This window comes from Pan troglodytes, chromosome 2 (assembly GCF_028858775.2).
Source record: "Pan troglodytes isolate AG18354 chromosome 2, NHGRI_mPanTro3-v2.0_pri, whole genome shotgun sequence".
NCBI classification, from domain to species: Eukaryota; Metazoa; Chordata; class Mammalia; order Primates; family Hominidae; genus Pan; species Pan troglodytes.
Window position 1 is genome coordinate 25,942,577 of NC_086015.1, and position 22,224 is coordinate 25,964,800.

The following is a 22,224-nucleotide window of genomic DNA, read 5'->3' on the forward strand; positions in this document are numbered from 1 at the left end:
AGCTAAGGACATGACAAAACAGTAACACTTTAACTTTATGTGTATTATGTCAAGTAACTGATCAGTTGTCAAACATTTTATAGCGTAATTTTTAAAATTTCTGAAATATTATTACATTTTAATTTTTAGAGAAATCATACCCACTTGTTATTCGCGTAGTTTGTTTTTAAAATAAAATGACTTCTTTTTTAAATGGTCAGAGGAGAATAAGCAAATAAAAATTGATTTGAATTCTTTCCCTAAACCTGTTCACAAATGAGGGGCTCTTTTGGATTATAATCCACATTCTAATTTCTAGTGAGTCATCCTTCCTTACTATGACACATAATACAAACAGAATGTAAGGACTCATCGTTCAGCTAATGCATTGTTTAGAAACTTAGTAAGTGAATAAAAGCACGTGGCCACGAGGACACAAGAATATCTAAGCGCTGCAGAAACTGCCACATAATTTGCTCCTTGATTTATTGCATCTTTGGCAGGCAATGCTCTGAGCTTTCATGCATATATGGGCAATTGGGGCATCTGTGATGAAGTGCTGTTGACAGAAGTATGGCCCGTGGTAACATGATTGCTATAATAAGCAACCATGGTAAGTCAGACAGCTGTATCAATGGTTATTCTCTGCTTTGATATTTCAAAATGTCAACACACCATCACAAACTGTCAGGGGAAACAATTTAAAGATGTAGGGGAAGAAAAGAACACTTCTATTGGCAGTTCTTTAATCAGGTCATTGTTTAAGACATCCCTAATCACAGATATAATATATGCTGTTCTGTAACATATCTAAAAAACATAGGATTTCACCAAAAGCTGAAGGCCAACTTCATCAGTCTTACTTTAAAGTTATCACTTATTTTGCCTTGTAAGATGTTATAACTTAACCCTTCTAGGTCCACACTGGAATCTTCGTGACAATGGTTAAGAACTTATAAATGTAATATTACTTCACATAAGAACTCATACTTCTAATAATAAAAACTGTATCAGAAAAGCCAAAAAGGTCTTAACTTTAGGCTAAATTCAGCTGTTTCATACTGGAAGGCCTAAAAATGAGGGAAGTATTAATTTATTCCACCCAGTTCACATTTTGGTACTGTCTAGCTTATAGTGAAAAAAGGCATCTTGAAGAAATAACTGACTAATTTATAAAAGTGACTAGTAAATACTAAATGGATATATTCACTGACTCTATATTTGAATGTGTGTGTATGTGTGTGTGTATAGATGTGTGTGTGTGTATATATATATATGTATATATATACACATATCTATAGCGAGCGAGAGAGAAAGAATAAGTATTTATTTGACTCATCCTGTCTTATCTCTTTTTCTATGTTCCAATTTATCAAATACTGATCTTTGATAGTATTAATGACTTGTGCGGTGACAACATCATGGAAAAAAATGATATATCTACTAATTATAATATATTCAGAATATTTCATCAATATTTTAATTGGGAAATTAGTTCATATGATACAATATAGATTAAATTATAAAAGAAAAATAGCAACATATACTCAACAAATTATATACACTACTTTGTAAGGGAAATGTCTTTTTATGTACATAATGAATAAATGCATTTATATGTTAGTTACTGTATGCTATAACTAATGTAAACATGTAGATTTTTCTCAACCAAAGTGAGAAATTTTACTAACCAGATATAATTTTGCTAGCAAAGAAGGAAATAAAGATACTACATGAATAGTAATTTAGTCCTGGCAGCTTAATGGAATGGCCAAACTAAGCCTGAAAACACTGATGCATTTTGTTGCATATGGAAATACAAAGAAATCATTAAATACTGTTACACTTGATGACAAGAATTATGACTGTGTTAAAAATTCAAACAAGTTTCCTTGTCAGTTCAGTAACGATAATTTTAACATGTTCATACCAAAACCTAGTGAACCATGGAATTGCATTCAACAAACAGAATGAAGCCAGATGCTAAGTCTATGATTAAGAAAATATTAAATATATTTACCATTTATTTATGTTTTCAGCTGTATTGTACTTAAGTAAAAGGATAGTTTTTTAAATGGAATAAAAATTCATATATACAGCACTCTTCTTTTCTACAGTCTTACACATTAACTTACCCAGCAGCATTGCACTTTCTGCTAATGAAAAGAGAGCAGGCTGTGCAAATCTTCTTAAGTCTCCTGTGGCAAGAAAACTATTACAGAAATGAATAGAAGGAGGTCTCTGGAGATTTTCTCTTGCCTTCTTGTTTTACCAGAGGCTGTTAGGATCACACTGAGAACTGTCAAAGCTGAATAAACCACTGACAATTGGGTTTATACCCTTTGGGCAGTCAAGCTTTCATAGGGGATGATTCAACTTTGTCCGAGCACCAATATAGTAGAAACAATGCGAAAACTCCCAGTGACTGGAGCCTGGCTTGTAACTGTAGACAAAGAGGAACTTTTCTGCTGGTGGTTCGCAAGGAAAGGCTTGTCGAAGAGAGTTAATTCAAGCAGCCTGAAATTACGTCAACCCTGTACATTTAAGCACTGTTAATCTGCAGCTTCGCACGTTGTATTTTCAAAGCAGTTCAGCTGAAGGGTGGGAGAATAACTAGGTTTACAGAATCATTTAGAAACGTCAAATTTCTTAACTCCCAAATTTGACAAGAAAATGCTCATTAGTGTTATGGGATGAGAGAGGAGAAAAAAAATTTGAAAATCAAATTAAGATTATTATTTTATATTATTTTATGACACATTTAATTTTTTCCAGAATAAATGAGCAAATTCATTGACGAATAAAATTATAGAAATGTAGATATATATGTAAAGTACTTACTAGGTCAAGACCTTCATCTTCATTTTATAGAGCAGTACAGATGAGTACTTCTTAATGAGTTTTGTAACTCTCATTTACATAGAAAACATTACAAATTCGCTATCAATATGAATCATTTGAAATTCTTATTTTCGATTTACACATAGGTAGTCTCTTAGAAAATATACATCATAATATTTGTCAAATACTAAATGCGTATATTCACTGACTATAGTTGAATGTGTGTGTGTGTGCATGTATATATGTGTGTGTATATATATGTATAAGTGTATATATATACACACACATATATGTATAGTGAGAGAGAGAGAGACAGATTGAGAGAAAGAGAATGAAAGAGAGAAAGAGACAGAGAGAGGAGAGAGAGAAATTTTTCTATGCCACACAGGCTGGGATAGTAAAATGATAACTGACTTAATAGAGTTTGTGAATATTGTCTGGTCTTCAGAAAAATTTTTTAACCGATGTGAATGTTCATGCATGCAAAATGCATGTTTATGGTGAGATGCACGTTAGTTGTATGTTTTGTTCATAGAAGAGCAAACATTTTAAGCCTGGTTTTTCTACTCACTAGCTGTGAAAACTTCAACAACTCACTGAAAAACTTAATTTCAATATCTGTAAAACAAAAATAATAATGCCTAGGGAGCTATCAAGATTAAATTATTTTGATCATGTGAAAGAAGATGACATAAAGTAGGTTGAACAAATGTTTTTTTCTGGACTAAGAATTTTACATCATGGTAAATGTTTATCTTCAAAAACTTATTTTGTTGCTTTTATTATGTGTCTGGCTCAGTGATCCTCTGCCCAATTGATGTAAGTTTCTTAATCCTACCCTTAACTAGAATTGCCATGTTAACCTACATTGTGGAATTACCTAACTTTGTGAAATGTCTTAAAGAAAAATTGTTTAAATGTGTGCCTTGACATATTCAGCTGATGAACTCATATTATGTGTTTATACTGGAAACATAAGTAATTATGCTTCATTTCCTCTTTGAGGAACTCAGATTAATAAGTCTTACATTTTGAGTTATGCTTCTCAATTTCAGAGCTCTCTAAAAATTAAGAAATCAGTTCACAGTAATATGAACTTAAGCTGAACTCAGTAATCATCTCTTAATTTTACTTAATGCAGTGTGCATATTCACATGGGAAATTAGCTGATTTAGCTGACCGCTGCTCAGGTCATGGATCAATTCACCAAATGTATTTATCTATTTCTCCGAAGTCATACACCGGTGAACCACAAAATTAGGACTTCTCTTTTGGAGAAGCATTGGTTCCTTGATTTTTCTTTTAAAGAGAAAGAGAACTTTTCTCTTTTAACTTAACCATTTCCATCCTCTATTTAAAATGAGACAATTACAGAAAGTAAAATATTTAATAGTCTATTAGTTATTTTACATTCTTTATATACACAAAACATTTTTACGTATATATATTCAATGCTGTATATCATGCACAAGAAATTCAACACATAAAGCAGTCTACACGGAGTCACCCATTAGTTTGTAGGCATTGCAAAGTTGAAAATTAATTCATTAGATTTTAAAGATAAAAAGGAAAAGTTTTTGAAGTTTTTCTTTGTTTTCTCTAATACATATTTTTAAGTAGAATGTTCTTATGAACTGATTTGTTTTCATGTAACACTATGTTAAAACTTACTTTCTCAGGCCAAGCACAGTGGCTCACACCTGTAATCCCAGAACTTTGGGAGGCTAAAGCAAGTGGATCACTTGAGCTCAGGAGTTGGAGACCAGCCTGGCTAACAAGGTGAAACTCCATCTCTATTAAAACTACAAAAATTAGCCAGGTGTGGTAGCTTGCACCTGTAATCCCAGCTACTAGGGAGGCTGAAGCAGGAGAAACACTTGAACCCAAGAGGCGGAGGTTGCAGTGGGCCGAAATTGCACTACTGCACTCCAGCCTGGGTGATAGAGCGACACTCCGTGTCTAAAAAGTAGAAATAAAAACATTAAAAAAATTACTTTCTCATTTTGAAGCATCTTCCACAAAAACATTTTTAAGAAGCCATATCACATTGCAATGTGCAGATCTACCATAATTATTTAAATTCAAATACCTGATTGGTCTTGTGGATTAATGCCAATTTGACCCTTCTAAAAAAAACACCAGTTTGAGCATGCCTGAGAAATGTCTTGTGAATCTATGATTTCTTTCTTAACCTAAATTTTTCCAAATGGAATTTTGGGGTCAAAGGTGATATAAATATTTCAGTTTGCACTCATGAAAGTTTGTAATAATTAATATACCACTTGGGTATAAGAAACAATGAATATTTTACTTACAACTCCACACACAGCATCAAACTTATAAATACAATAGCAAATTTATGATCTAAATATATTTTGAGTTGCTTATATATAAACATTGGCAAATTTATGGTACAGTAAAGCCACTCTCTTATAAAGTTATGTCTTTCAAGGCTCTTTCATGTATTTTACTAGTTATTTATTTATTTATTTATTTTGAGACAGAGTCTCGCTCTGTCGCCCAGATTGTGCGCAATGGCACCATCTCGTCTCACTGCAACCTCCGCCTCCTGGGTTCAAGCCATTCTCCTGCCTCAGCCTCCTGAGTAGCTGGGATTACAGGAGCGCACCACCATGCCTAGCTAATTTTTTGTACTTTTAGTAGAGATGGGGTTTCACTGTGTTGGCCAGTCTGGTCTCGAACTCCTGACCTCACGATCCGCCCACATTGGACTTCCAGAGTGCTGGGATTCCAGGCATGAGCCACCGCGCCCGGCTATAAGTTATTTTTAAATTGGACATTTGCATGACTGTTTTTTGCGTGTAATATCTCTATATGTATTAATCCATCTATATTTTTTCTATCATCTGTATTTTTGTTGATACACCAAAATATATCAATTTTTTAATTTATGGTTTCAATCGTTGGTGTTATGCTTAGAAAGACTCTTTCCAAGTCAGGGTTATGTATTTGTCTATATTTAATAGAATTTGTTACTTTTGAAGCAATATTTCTCCTGGATTTTGTTTCACCGCATTATATGAAGTAGAGAGCAAGATACAGTTTTTAATTTTTGATAAAATTAGTTCTTTGTTCTGATGCCACTTGAAAAACCCACTCTTTATTCATTTTAAATGCTGCCATTATAATTAATTTTCATATAAATTTATGTCTTATTCTGGACTTTCTGTTATAATTCACTAATTAATGTACATCTTTTTTTCTGTCAATATCACACTAATATAATTACTAAAGCTGTGTAACATCTGACAGTTCAATCCACCATCAAAACTGGATTGATTCTTCTCTTTTCTTAATTATATCAATAAATTTCATAAATGGCCCTAATTTTTTTTACACTTACTGAAATAGATTAATTTAAGAGAAACAAAGCATTCCAATATTGGCTCTATGACATAAAATGTAAAAAGCAAATAAAAAAAACTTTCCTGTTATTAATAAGACATTCTGAACCCAGAAACTCTTTTAGGAGGCAGGTTTTTCTTTTCTTTCTTTGCATTGACAAGTTTTTCCACAGATGCTGATTTTCTGCTCCTCCTTAAATTCCTTAAGTCCCTTAGAAAATTTACATTTTATAGTAAAATATTCAATATTGCTGGAGGGTTTCGGACATATAGTCACATAACTACCATGCTTCTCACATCTAATATTATATATTTGTATATGCCATTTTCATTGTGAAAAATACCAGATTTCTATATACTGAATTGGCATATAATATTTTGATTATATTATATCCTTACTTAATATCCAAAAATTTTACCTTTTTACCATTTGTGCTCTTTAACTTACATGTATTTAGTTACTAGTGATATTGTGATATTTAATACACTCATTGTTCATTTGTTTTGTGACAATTCCTTTTATCATCTGCTTAAGTTTCTCTTGGAAACTTTATTTTCCAATTGAATTACAAGAATTCTTAGGGTAACAGAATTTTTAGCAAAATACTACAAATATCTTCCCTGATTTTTCAATAGTGTTTAAAAATTCTATATGACATGGTGTCCTTTTAGATATTTGTGAGTGTTTGTGTCTGTGTGTGCACACATTAGAAATACTTTCCACTTGAGAACCTGTGTTTCATCCTCCATCCTGATGTGCTGTGTCTTTTCCATCCCATCAGTTGGGGTGGCTAACTTTATTGTTGGGCCTCTCAGTGGAGTGTAGCTGTATTTGAATGCTATTGAGCTCAAGTGTTTTAGGGTAGTCTAAACTAGATGAGTGCTTTCTGAGTTCAGCCTTCATCTCCATGCCCCTATTTTCTTTCTTTCTTTTCTTTTCTTTTTTTTTTTTTTTAATACTTTTAAGTTCTGGGATACATGCACAGAACGTGCAGGTTTGTTACATAGGTATACAAGTGCCACTGTGGTTTGCTGCACCCATCAACCCATCATCTACATTAGGTATTTCTCTTAATGCTATCCCTCCCCCAGCCCCCCACAAGCCAACAGGCCCTGGTGTATGATGTTCCCCTCCATGCGTCCATGTGTTCTCATTGTTCGACTCCCACTTGTGAGTGAGAACAGGCAGTATTTGGTTTTCTGTTCCAGTGTTAGTTTGCTGAGAATGACCGTTTCCAGCTTCATTAATGTCCCTGCAAAAGACATGAACTCATCCTTTTTTATGGCTGCATAGTATTCCATGGTGTATATGTGCCACATTTTCTTTATCCAGTTTATCATTGATGGGCATTTGGGTTGGTTCCAAGTCTTTACTATTGTGAACAGTGCCACAATAAACATATGTGTGCACATGTCTTTATAGCAGAATGATTTATAATCCTTTGGGTATATACCCAGTAATGGGATTGTTGAGTTAAATGGTATTTCTGGTTCTAGATCCTTGAGGAATAGCCACACTGTCTTCCACAATGGTTGAACTAATTTACACTCCCACCAACAGTGTAAAAGTGTTCCTATTTCTCCACATCTTCTCCAGCATCTGTTGTTTCCTGACTTTTTAATGATCACCATTCTAACTGGCATGAGATGGTATCTCATTGTGGTTTTGATTTGCATTTCTCTAATAACCAGCTATGATGAGCTTCTTTTCATGTTTGTTGGCCACATAAATGTCTTCTTTTGAGAAGTGTCTCTTCATATCCGTTGCCCGCTTTTTGATGGAGTTGTTTTTTTCTTGTAAACTTGCTTAAGTTCTTTGTAGATTCTGGATATTAGCCCTTTGTCAGAGGGATAGATTGCAAAAATCTTCTCCCATTCTGTAGGTTGCCTGTTCACTCTGATGATAGTTTCTTTTGCTGTGCAGAAGTTCTTTAATTAGATCCCATTTGTCTATTTTGGCTTTTGTTGCCATTTCTCTTGGTGTTTTAGTCATGAAGTCTTTGCCCATGCCTATGTCGTAAATGGTATTGCCTAGGTTTTCTTCTAGGCTTTTTATGGTTTTAGGTCTTACATTTAAGTCTTTAATCCATCTTGAGTTAATTTTTGCATAAGGTGTAAGGAAGGGGTCCAGTTTCAATTTTCTGCATATGGCTAGCCAGTTTTCCCAACACCACTTATTAAATAAAGAATCCTTTCCCCATTGCTTGTTTTTGTCAGTATGTCAAAAATCCAATGGTTGTAGATGTGTGGCATTATTTCTGAGGCCTCTATTTTGTTCAATTGGTCTGTATATCTGTTTTGGTACCTGTACCATGCTGTTTTGGTTAGTGTAGCCTTGTAGTATAGTTGGGAGTCAGGTAGCATGATGCCTCCAGCTTTGTTCTTTTTGCTTAGGATTGTCTTGGCTATATGGGCTCTTTTTTGGTTCTCATTAAACTTAAAGTAGTTTTTTTCTAATTCTGTGAAGAAAGTCAATGGTAGCTTGATGGGGATAGCATTGAATCTATAAATTACTTTGGGCAGTATGGCCATTTTCATGATACTGATTCTTCCTGTCCATGAACATGGAATGTTTTTCCAATTGTTTCTGTCCTCTCTTACTTCCCTGAGCAGTGGTTTGTAGTTCTCCTTGAAGAGGTCCTTCACATCCCTTATAAGTTGTATACCTAGGTGTTTTATTCTCTTTGTAGCAATTGTGAATGGGAGTTCTCTCATGATTTGGCTATCTGATTGTCTATTATTGGTGTATAGGAATGCCTGTGATTTTTGCACATTGATTTTGTATCCTGAGACTTTGCTGAAGCTGCTTATCAGCTTAAGGAGATTTGGGGCTGAGACGATGGGGTATTCTAAATAAATATACAATCATGTCATCTGCAAACACAGACAATTCGACTTCCATTCTTCCTATTTGAATACCCTTTATTTCTTCCTCTTGCCTGATTGCCCCGGCCAGAACTTCCAATACTACGTTGAATAAGACCCTATTTTCTGAATTAGGGTTCTTCCACTGTCTCCACTACTTGTTTTCCATGACAATGCTTTGCTTCTTTAAAAAGTGAAGCTGTTGGTGCACCTACATGGTCTTTATTCAGGCCCTACTTTTACTATACATACTGAAATAAACCCTTCAACTTTTAAATTTGCTCTATATATACAATGCATTTTCTAAATTATTGGCTTAAAGGTAGGATTCTCCCCCACTCTTGAGTTTATATTCTTTTATTTAGCCCCTGGAAAAAGAATAGAAAGAAAAACTTTCCATTTCTGCAGCACTTGCATGGAGATAGTAAAACTGAATGTTATGTTTTTCCACAAAGAGCATTAACTAGATGAGGTTGTTGAAAAACCATGACCTGTGAGAGACTCCGTTATTTTAGATCTTCAGGACCTAACTGACCCTCTGAACTCAACACAAGACTCTCTTGAGCAAAGAACAATGGGACTCTTTTTAAGCAACTAAGAACCAATGATCTCATACCTTCCTATCCAGAATGTTGCTTTCAGTTGTTATATGTGATGTAAATATGATGTAGTAACTATGATGGTTTCCTCTCTCCTCTCATGGCTTAAAAATCCTGAATTGACCCCTCAGTAGGATACTCTGATTTTTCTCACTGATCTGTATTTCCTTGCCTGGCATCTCCACTACTTTTATTTCCATTCCCAAGATCTAGTGGTCTTTGTTTTACTCTCTAACGTGACATTTTCTTGATCCTAAGACACCATAAAATTTTAAAACACATTTTGAAACTAATAAAAGGCCTCATTAGGAGAGGCATCGATCAACATAAACATGATACAAAATTGTTTGCCTTAATTTTAAGCCACAACCTGATATCAGAATTATTAAAATGTAAAAAAAAAAAATGGACTATACTTTTAAGGTCAAATGGCCTGGGTTTAAGTCCTGATGTCATTACTTACTTGATGATTTTGGAATCCCCCTAAACCTCAGTTTTCTGATCTTTAAAATATAGATAATAATAAAACCTAACCCAGAAAGTGGTTGTGATAATTAAATACTTCAAATTTAACTACCAACTCTGAGTGTGGCCTAAAACAGTCACTTAAATGTATTTATTTCATGTAATTATGGATTAATTTTTGATGACTGGTATCAAAATCTTTTTATACAACAGTATAAAAATGTACCTGTACCTGCTACTTAATATATTTTATGATTCTTTCAAAAAAGTCCCAAAACTAAACATTTCCATTGCCTGTTATATCATACATGAACTAAACTCAAATGAAATTTCTGATGCCAAAGGTAGAATTGCTAGTTACACGAAAAATGTTCATGGTCTATAAACTCATTTCTCACACTTTCAAAGAGGTTTCCCCTGATGCCTTAAATACTTTCTATTCTTCTCCCCTTACTAAACACATTCAGCAATCACAAAATCAAGATTACAGGTATCTAGTTTCTTTATTTTCTAACTTTATGTGCTTCGTTGGGTTACAAACTACCACAATTGTCAAACCTGAGTACTCTACAGTATTATATCTTCTCTGCTGGCCAGATTTTCCTCAAGTGTTTCCTTTCTTTCCTGTCTCGGTTTAATTAAATCTAATAAAACATTTGTAAAGGTCATGTGGGGAATGCACATTTCAAGCAAGCAGCAGAACTTACAAACTAGAGGCTCAGAATAAAACTTTTTTTTTCGTCTAAAAAGTTACATCAAGCTCAATAGGTAATTATTTAGTTTTTGGATGACAGTAAAATATCTGGAAAAAAACGTAAAATTGACTGGATCTTTGAGTTCCATTCTGATTTTTCATTATATCATTCTCCTTTGATTCAACTTTTATGACTATATTCATTATGCTATATTTGAAACTTCCTGAACAAATATAATTTCAGCAAGATTAAATATTTACATCCAAGTAATACTTCCAAGAAAAGTTTTATCAAATGGCTAAAATACAGTTTATTCAATAGCTTTGGTTCTTAGTGGCTATTTTTAAATAGGGTAGCTTCCAGGAAAATGACATTAACTCATATTTTTTACCTCAACTAAACCCCTGTGTTTTCTAAACATTCAAGGAATAGAGAGCATTTTTGCCCTTCCATTTAACTTCAGTAAATACTATAACCAGCCATCCATTTTTTTAATATTCATGTAACTAAAATAAATATGATGCCTGAGAGAGTAATTTACTTAGGCTTGCACAAAGATACCACTGTAGTGTTTGGAAATTAGAGAAAATTAGAGTAAGTAATTTCTAATTACGGTAGTAAACTCACTCACGTATACACACACACAATGAAGGCACATGTAGCCTGCAGCAAAGCACTAACAGAATTGTTTAAAATGGGATCCCTTCCAATATGTTTTGCTGAGCCAGATTTATAAAATCATGGATAAATATAAGCTGGACAAAAGAGAAAAACAAGGAAAAGATACTCAAATTACTTCTAATTGAATTATTTTAAGGTAAAAAGTCAGATTTTATTTAATCACAGCATAAGTGCTACCCTCCAACCCCATTTGGAAGATAAGATACAACATATGTCCTCTAAAGCACAATATGGAGTCGCGTCTTCTGATTGCTTTGCTGTGTTAATAATTCTCTCTGTACCTCAGTTTCTTTGCTGGAACAAGGGTCTTATAACAATGACAACTTCAACGCCTGAATATTCCATTTTAACACTTACATATTAGGTGATGTTTGACCCACAGCAGACGAAATTTGTCTCTAAGGAACTTGCCCCAATATGTTTTTTGTTTCAAGTAAACACATAAGGATCAATATTCTCAAAATTACAGTTTTTGACACATTCTCATGATGGGAGTTTTTAATTATTTTATAGGCTCACAAGGATCTAAGGAGCCTTAGTAACACTTAGAATAACTCCTCAACCTGGAGGTTTCTAAACTTTCTCATTTTGCAGCAATTTTAGTGTCTTAGTAATATTTACACGGTACCCCTAGGCCAAAAGAAATATGTGAGTTCTGTTTGTTAGTTAGGTGTAAACAACTTAATTTTTATATCCTTAATAGTTATATCCTAACAACTCAGTGGCAACATGATTCATTAATATATATTAACTGAAGGTAAAACATTATTTCTATTTCATTTTTAAATTATCACAGTGACTGACTAAGGGAATCCATGTTCCTGTTGGACCCAAAACAATTTCCTAAACTTTGGAATAATGTTAGACATCCCCACCCTCACTTCCCTTTCCTCACTGACTTTTGTGTTGTACTTGCATCATATCACAGCAACCACTGAAAATGAAGCTTTACAAAAATATGACATAATGAAAAGGAATGTAGCACAATCTAATGTTGAAACTGTGACTGGCCCCAAGCAAGCAGCCTGCAAGGCTGTCTAGCCTTCGAAACACTTAGAAATCTGGTGATGCCCCTGTGAGTTCACTGGAATGCTTGAGACTGACTTTTAACTTTTATTGTAAAAAGTCAAGGTTTTTTATTGTTACCAACAGATGTTTTTGTGTTTACTACAAATGGAGCATCATTGTGAAAAGGTATGACAAGTTATTTCATCAAACAAAGGAAAAAAACTTTATAAAATTTCTCCTTCCTATGAAACACAGTACAGTAACATAAATGTGGATGCGGCACTATAGGCAACTGACTGCTTATCCTTCTTGCTGGCTCTGTTCTTAAAATGGCTGGAGGAAGCAGGTGATATAGGAGATGGAAACTGAAGTTCTTACTTTCTTGTAGGGAGTGGGGACAGGGCATGAAAGAAAAAACAAAGCTACATGGAAAATGCAGGTAATTCCACCCCTAAAAATAGGGAGGAAGAAGATGGGTTCTCTTGTCTCCAATGTTCTCCCATATCCATCTCCCCAGTTCTGGCCAATAAATATCATCTAAACAGGGAGGTGATTTCTTAAGCTTCTGATGCATCTTAAGAAATCAGAAGCTTAAGAAAGATCTTTCTGGATTCAGAATCATCTCTGTTAAAACTGAAGCCTGGGTGAGGAAACACTACTTGTGGTGCCAAACCAAACAAAAACTTGAATTTACCTAAATTTTGCAATCTGTTCTCAAATTCTGTTTACCCTGCTGCATAGATTCAGCCTGACCATTTAATTAACCCACATGTTATAAAATTGAGAATCTTCGATTAACTCATTGAGTTATGGTGGTAAGAGGGTTAGCTTCATCATTTATTAAATGTCTACTGTATGCCAATTCCATACTGGCACATGCTAAGTACTACTGGTGTGACACAGATAATTAATTCTTCCATAATTCAAAGGAGGGAATATTTTTGTGGGTTTTCACAAGTAGGTAAGAACCTGAGTTTATTGGCCAGGCATAATGGATCATGTCTGGAATCCCAGCAATTTGGGAGGCCCAGGCATGTGATTCACTTGAGCTCAGGTATATGAAACGAGCTTGGAAAACATGGCGAGACCCTGTCTCTCTAAAAAAGAAAAAAATTATCCACGTCTAGTGGCACATGCCCATAGTCCCAGTACTCAAGAGGCTGAGGTGAGAGGATCTGCTTGAGCCCAGGAGATAGAGGCTGCAGTGAGCCGTGATCACACCACTGCATTGAAGACTGGGTGAGAGAGTGAGACTATGTCTCAGGAAACAAACAAACAAAAAAAAGTGAAAGAAAGAAAGAAAAGACGAAAACGAAATGAAAAAGAAAAAGAACCTGAGTTTATTTATCCAGAGTCCTAGAGGTGAACCAGATCATTGTCCCCACCTGCTGTATAGGGGCTTCCTTTACAAATGTGATATTCCTCCTCATTTTCACACTTATTATATTTTAAAATATAATAGTAATAACGAGAAGATAAAGGTATGTTTAAAATGATAAAGTTTGAGTGGGAGAAGAAGAAAAAGGATTGACACTCTACAGTGATCTAATTGTAAATATGTAAAAGGGAGACAACTAAGAGGTAACCTTGGAAAAACTAAATACTTGGCATTATACTTAGCTTTTTAATAACTGGAAGTAAGTTCCTGGCCAACAGAGTGACATATTTAAAACAATCTATATGTCAGAGGAATTTGTTCACAGTGGTTAATGCATCCTCTGCTTTTAGGAATACGTATGCAATGGTAAAAAGTGATAAATGATTTTCGTCATTGGAGTAAGTGTTATGGCTAAACATAATCTCTCAAAATAATCATGTAATAAGCCTGGTTTCAAAAAGAGGGATGCATGACTGCAGGGGCCAATCTCAGACCTTCAACAAAAACATTCCTCAAGCAGAAGGCAATCTGTATTATTTATCCTGTGATCCACAGTCTCTCTCCATCAGGTGATCCAATTTAACCTTAACTTCAAGTTTATCATCTGTGGTGATATAGTTTGGCTCTGTCCCCACCAAAATGTCAACTTCGGTTGTATCTCCCAGAATTCCCATGTGTTGTGGGAGGGACCTGGGGGGTGTGGGGGCATAATTGAATCATGGGGACCAGTCTTTCTCATGCTATTCTCATGATAGTGAATAAGTCTCACGAGATCTGATGGGTTTATCAAGAGTTTTGCTTTTGCTTCTTCCTCATTTTCTCTTGCTGCTACCATGTAAGAAGAGCCTTTCGCCTCTAGCCATGATTCTGAGAACTTCCCAGCCATGTGGAACTGTAAGTCCAATTAAACTTCTTTCTTTTGTAAATTTCCCAGTCTTGAGTATGTCTTTACCAGCAGTGTGAAAACAAACTAATATAGTAAATTGGTACCGGGAGTGGAGCATTGCTGAAAAGATACCCATAAATGTGGAAGTTACTTTGGAACTGGGTAACAGGCAGAGGTTGGAACAGATTGGAGGGCTCGAAAAAGACAGGAAAATGTGGGAAAGTTTGCAACTTTCTATAGACTTGTTGAATGGCTTTGACTAAAAGCCTGATAGCAATATGAACAATAAGGTCCAGGCTGAGGTGGTCTCAGATGGCGATGAGGAACTTGTTGAGAACTGGAGCAAAGGTGACTCTTGTTTTGTTTTAGCAAAACTCACATGGCACAAGCCTACCCAAACCCCAGAGGACATGCATAAGGTATTGCTTGAACTGGTGTTCTGCTTATGTTGGGGAATCACTGCAGGCTTTGTCTCCAGTTCTCTGCCTCCCAGCATAACCATCTGCCCCATCTCCTCCTTATTTCCATCCCATTTTCTCCTACGTGGATTTTCCCTCATGGCTTAGAAGGTGATAATGCATTTAGTCTGCCTACCCAACATTTTGCTTTGACTTTTTCTCCTTCAATTCTCTATTATTTAGCCCATAGGTTCTCTCTCCAACCTTCACCACCATTCATCTACTAGTAAATAAAATGTCTCAGGAGTAGATGTACTAGTTTCATCAATGTACTAATGTACCACTAATGTTGGCATTCAGAAAAACAGACAGTACTTGAAACAAATGTATTCACATCAGCACCCTGCTTCTCAAGGTCACCGCCAGTGTGCCCGAGTGTTGTTCCCCACACATGCACCCACACATTCCCATTTTAATAAAACTGTTACAATTCACTGCAATGGGCACATGCAGACTAATCTTTATCCTCCCTGAAATTTTTTATCTCCTTATTTGTTTTCAAATTTAATGTAACTAAGCCTTGTAGATCATATTCTATCGTTTCTACCTAAGAATATCAGCTTGCACCAATAATGGGCAAAATCATTTTGTGAGGTGATCACATTAAGAAGACCTATATTTTGGAGTTAGGGACACTGGAGATTGACAATAGAGGTCAAGAACATGGGCTTTGCTGTCAGGCCAGAGCTTATACTTTATTGCTTTCTAGTTACAGGAATTTGTATAAGTTTCATACCTCAAAATCCAGTTATTCATCCTTAAAATGGAAATAATAACATTTCTCCAAAAGATCACTATTAGAACTAAGTGAGACATATTTATGTAATGCCACCTTGCTGGGCACATGTTATGGGATTAATGAATAGGGGCTCTTATTTTGTTGATATCACTCTTATTTGTAACTGACAAGAAGCTATATATCTAATAAAAAATAAAACCATTGTTCCAAGTCAATGAAAATGAACAATTTTACCTGTAATATAATCCCAGGGTAGAACTAGATTCTATTGCCAAATTCTATTATAACTGCATAACCTATTTTTCTAAATTACTGCAGAAAGCTTCACAATTGAAATAAAAATTCAAATAAATATTAAGCTGTAGAGTGATGGCTTGGGGATAGCAATCAGAGAATTTTCTAAATATAAACCATGGATGTTCACGATATTATTTTTTCTCTCTTAACAGAGCCATGTACAAGTATATTTTTTCATTACAAATAATTCAAGAAAAAGAAACCATTGAAGATAAATGAAACATTGTATTACATTTTATGCCAGGTGAGAAAATATAAACCCTAATGTTCTTTCTTTAAAGCCCTGAGATTTCATAATGCAATATTACAAGATAACATCTACTGGGATTGTAGCATAAAATACAGGTTTCTGGTATCTGTTGTTTCTATTTCATGTAGTTAATAAAGTTACTTTTAAAGTTATTTTGCAACCAATAATACAGTTACATAAATGTCATTGCACTTAAAGTAGCACAAATAACATATGATTCCAGGCCAGAAATTTAGTATACAGCAATGTGAGAATCTTGTGCTTTTCCTTGGTTAGAGATCTATTTAAATCAGCAAATAGGAATAAAGTGTAGTGCCTACAACAGATAAGAAAAACACACTTCAAATAATAAGGCAAAATGCACTGGCAAACAAAAACAAATGAAGATGCTGAATGCAGCTAAGGAAATGCAATTGCTCCTTCAGGATATTTTTTTTTCATTCGTCCAGCCAAAACGATAAGAGAAAATAATTTATAAAGTTGTAAAATACTATAGTGTTTGTGAGGAACCAGTCAAAAATCTAATCTCTATCTTTCCCCTTCAGCTGAGATTGAAGGCAATCAACACATTCATTTCAAATTGATATTTTCAGAGTGCTGCAAAGAACCATGTAAGGTACTTGCCCTAACTCCAGTCACAGGAGTTGTACTCAGATGTACTCAGAAGTTGTTCAGACACAATGCAAGGAGCCTGGTCACCATGGTCTCCTGTCACCATGGAAGATGGGGCTAGCCCCATGGGTGGGTACACAGAAAAGGAACCTTGGGCCTGTGAGGCTGTCTGAAATACTTGAAACAAGAAGGATCTAGAAAGGTAACTTATTTAACTGTTCCCCTCACTCCAAGGCAAAATAGAGAATCTGAGCTAGAAAGAGAAAATCTGCAAAAGGCAGAAGCTTCTTTGTCTAACTCAGTTCTGGCTCACTAGCCTCTAGAAGAGTGTCTGGCAACAAAACTCAACTCAAAATGGATTAAATACTGAAACATAAGACTCAAAACTATAAAACTGCTAAAAGAAAACATAGGGGAAATTTTTCAGAACATTGGAGTAGGCAAATATTTGATGGCTAAGACTTCAAAAGCACAGCCTCCAAAAAAAAAAAAAAAAAAAAAAGACAAATGGACTATTTTAAGCCAAAAATCTTCTGTACAGCCAAGAATACAATCAAAAAGTGATGAAAAAAATCTGTAGAAGGGAAGAAAATATTTGCATTCTATACATCCAACAAGAGACTAATATCCAGAATATACAAGAAACTCAACAACTAAACAGCAATACACACACACACACACACACACACACACACACGCGCGCACACCCTCCCCAACACAGACACTCACAGAAGAAATAATCTGGTTAAAAGGTGGCAGAGGATCTAAATAAACATTTCTCAAAAGAAGACATACAAATAAATGGCCAACAAATATACGAAAAAAAATGCTCAATACCACTAATCATCAGGGAAATACAAATCAAAACTATAATGAAATATCATCTCACCCCAGTTAGAATGGCTATTACCAAAAAGACAAAAACAGCAAATGCTGGTGAGGATGCAGTAAAAACGGATCCCTTGTACACTGTTGGTGGAAATGTAATTAGGACAGCCATTAGGGAAAACAGTGTGGAGGTTTCTCAAAAAACTAAAAATAAAACTACCATAAGATCCAGCAATCCCACTACTGGTTATTTATTCAAAGGAAAGGAAATCAGTATATAAAAAGGACACCTACACTCCTTTGTTTATTGCAGCACTATTCACAATCGCTAAGATATGGAGTTAACCTAAATATTAATCAACAGATAAATGGATAAAGAAAATATGATATATATATACACAATGGAATACTATCCAGCCATAAAAAGAATGAAACCCTATCATTCACAGCATCCTGAAGGATATCATATTAAGTGAAATAAGTCAGGCACAGAAATAAATACTGTATGTTCTCGCTCACATGTGGGAGCTAAAAAATACTGAGCTCTTGGAAGCAGAGTAGAATCGTGGGTATTAGAGGATATGGAGAAGAGGAGAATAGGAAGATGTTGTTTAAAAGATATAAAATTACAGCTAGATGGGAGGAATGATTTCTGTTGACCTGTGGTGCTATAGGTTGATATGGTTAACCATAATTTATTGTATGTTTTGAAACAGCTACAAGAGAAGATTTTTGATGTTCATAACACAAAGAAAAAATAAATGAGGAGACACGTGTTAATTATCCTGATTTGAGTATTATACACTGTATACATGTATAAAAATATCACTCTGTATGCTGTAAGTATGTGCAATTATAATATGTCAACTAAAAAAATAAAAGAAAATAATTTTTAAATGAATGCCTGGAATATAAAAAAGGTCTTGGTATTTGGATATTAAATAAATGAATGAAAGAACAGAAACTTACAGGAATTTTCTTTCCTGTCATCAATTTGGCCAATTTTATGTGGCATTTGGAAAATATTCGACTTAATAAAATTTTAAATTAATTCTTTTCTCTTTTTGATTGTCAACAGGTATTTTGCCAAAAAAAAATTGTTTAAAAAGAAGCCAGTTTAATTAGAAATATGAAGTAACTATTAAATTGTTCTATTTGCAATGAAATAAATTGTAATCATGCAGGAAAAATTTCCTTAGAACAAACTATAGTGATAAATAAATTTATTTCACATTTTAATTTTAATGCCTTTTATTTTTATAGAACGTTAAAATGTCTAAAGTAGGGCTACATACATTATTTCATTGATTGTTACATTTCAATTGTTGAAAAACTGATTACCTAATATTTTGTAAGTGAATGGATTGCATCCATATAGGATTCTAACATGATCCAGGGATTCAGGAAAGGCTTTTCTTGAGACATTAGTTCTGAAGAATACATACAAATCCATCATATAGTGGGAGAGTGCACTGGATGGGAAGGGGGGCAACTCTGAAAGAAGAAATATTTGCAGAAATTGAGATAAAAATGACCATAGAGCTTATGAGAAATTGAAAGAAAACTGTTATGTCTAAAAGGAAAAGAATTAAGGAGAAAAGTCACCACAAAAAGAAGTGACATGGATTTTCAGGACAGCACACAGGGTCTTGTGGGCCAGGTTAAGGAAGTGAGCCTTAATCCTAAGAGCAGCAGAAGACACTAAAAAGTGTAAAGCAAGGGTATTACCTGGTTATATGGGTGTCTTTCAAAGGTCCATCTCATTAAAGTGCAGAAAACATATTATGGGCAATAAGAGGAAGGCAACATAAAGCCAGACAGAAAATGTTTAAGAGGATATTGCTGGGAAGAGATGATTATGTATTTGGCTAGAATCCTGGTGCTGGATGTAAAGAGAAGTAGAGAAATGGAGATTTCGGAGGTAAGATCAATAGGTGAGGGGAAAATGGTACGTGTGGAAAAAGAGGGGTAGAAGGTAAATTCTAGGTTATCAATGGAAACAACAGGGGATGGCAGAGCCACTCCCTGCAAAGACATCTCTGCAGAGAGCATACTTATGAAGAAAAGTTCACTGAAGTTTAATTTTGGAAATGTTAACCTTGAGGTGCCTGCAAGGCATCATAGCAGAGATGTCAAGCAGGCAGCTTAGAAATAGCACATGATGTTCACAAAAAAGGTTTGGTCTGCATTTTGAAAGCTTTGTAGAGAGAATTAGGTTCCTTACTTCTTTTTTAAGAACATAAAATATGGAAGTACTGATTTTTTTCAGATGGAATGCAGCAGTTCAGCTCCCAGAAGGGAAATGTGGTCAATATTTATGCTGGCTTCTTGCCAGTGCTATTAACTGGTGAGGTGTCCAATTCTCTGTGGAAAGGTATTTTTTGAAACCAGATGATTTTCTTTTTCTGTCTTATAATTTCGTTGCCTAGCATGCATTCTCATATTTTCTGTGGTTTTAAAGTTGTTTCCTGATGAGGGAACATTAACATGTACTAGGGAAATGTTTCATTAAACAAAGTTAAAATTGATTTTCATGTTGCAAGACATCTTGGAGTCACCATTACTCTAATATGTGAGGGCGACCATGTAATAACACATTTTCCAAATATTTAAACACCAAACACTTTCTCCAAGATTATCTCTGACAACTAGTGTTTTATAAATTATTCTTTGGGCAAATATTTGTTAAACAGTAGCCTTGCTTGGAGCAGTATCTTTTATTCAATAGTTTTATCCTGGTTCAAAAACCCAACCTGGCCTTAATGACCCTTTCCCAAGAAATTTAATACAATTTTCCTGTACATAAAATGCTCATTTTCTTTTCTGGATATTAAAGCTGAAGCAAACCGGATGTTCCACTTATAACTCTGTGGCAGCAGTCATGTGGGAGAAGTTTATCATCTGTGTAGGTCACTGTCATCTTTCATTCTTGTGGTAGCATTGGGTCTTTGTGAGGGTGTGTTCGGAGGTAGGATTAAAGCAGTGGCCAGGAGAAGGATGAACAGTACTTAGTCTAGTTTTTCAGATTGTGATCAACTCTACGTAGAACCACAGTAGCGTGCAGAAATGTAGTTAAGGATAGGGAGGGGAAAGAGTTCGCATCTTACTTTATTTACTGCTTCTATCTTTATCCAAATTAACACCCTTATTGCCTAAGATTCTGAACATAGTAATCCATATATAAAACTTCTGATCTCAATCTATATTCTGAAAAATGAGACCAATCAAAACACCGAATTCCACTTGTAAAAACAATTTATTTTATACTTTCCTGCCGTGGGTGGTTTACAGTTTCTCCATTCATACGCCTTTAAGGTATAATACAATGAATATACAAGAGATCTCTTTATATTACAGACCTCTTTATATTAGGTTGGTGCAAAAGTAATTGTGATAACCTAATAATAACTTTATGTTTTTCTTCTCCTCAGTGATTAAAAATGTATGTATGCCCAGAATTCTAGAGATATAAATTAAAAGCAACAACTTGTAAATTAAAATAATGGCCATGGTGATGACACTCATCAAAATAAAAAGAAAAATTCAGAGCAGAAATACAAGAACTAACTCAGAGCAATTTTAGAATGGCTATTAATATTAATGTTATTTTACGTTAGATATTATTATAGGTACAAAATGTCATGAAGACATTAGTACAAAAGCGACTAAGTATTACATTAAATATTCATTTAATTGCGGGCAAAGTATTCTGCACAATGCTTTGGAATATAATAAAAGGTAGTTATCATCATTTCCTACTTAACCCTTCTAATTCAATCTAATACAATTGGCCCACAAATCATTTTATAATCTTCAGTAAAGAATGAACAAAATTTCATTAGCCATGATAAAAAAAAATCAAGGTAAGTTTAAACTATTTCAGACATGAGATACAAATTTCTCCTTCTGTGTCTCCTTCATTCGCTAAAAACTGAAATTGGCATCATTGTATGTGTAAAAATCTATAGATATTTTTAAATATAAATGGAAAAAAAAAAGAAAGAAAAATCCCTGAGCTCTTCCATAGCACTTGCTTCAGAGAATCTTTGTAACTACTGGCTCTACAGTTGGTCCTTTTTGTAAAAAAAAAAAAAAAAAAGTGAAAAAGATGTCCAATTTCTCAGATTTTTTTTTTTTTTTTTTTCTGAGACGGAGTCTCACTCTGTCGCCCAGGCTGGTGTGCAGTGGCACAATCTTGGCTCACTGCAACCTCTGCCTCCCAGGTTCAAGCGATTCTCCTGCCTCCGCTTCCTGAGTAACTGGGTTTACAGGTGCCTG

The 22,224-nt window shown here is 34.6% G+C and overlaps 1 protein-coding gene and 1 long non-coding RNA gene across 2 annotated transcripts in view; one reads left to right on the forward strand and one right to left on the reverse strand.

Annotated features, from left to right (window-relative positions):
- Positions 1-22,224, reverse strand: part of ZNF385D (zinc finger protein 385D) — a gene marked incomplete in the record, with an annotated part of 956,631 nt that overhangs the window by 525,392 nt on the left and 409,015 nt on the right.
- On the forward strand, positions 367-18,785 carry LOC104005475 (uncharacterized). Its single transcript, XR_001713208.4, has 4 exons — positions 367-592; positions 14,717-14,770; positions 16,409-16,500; positions 18,663-18,785. It is a non-coding gene; the product is annotated as an uncharacterized LOC104005475 (long non-coding RNA).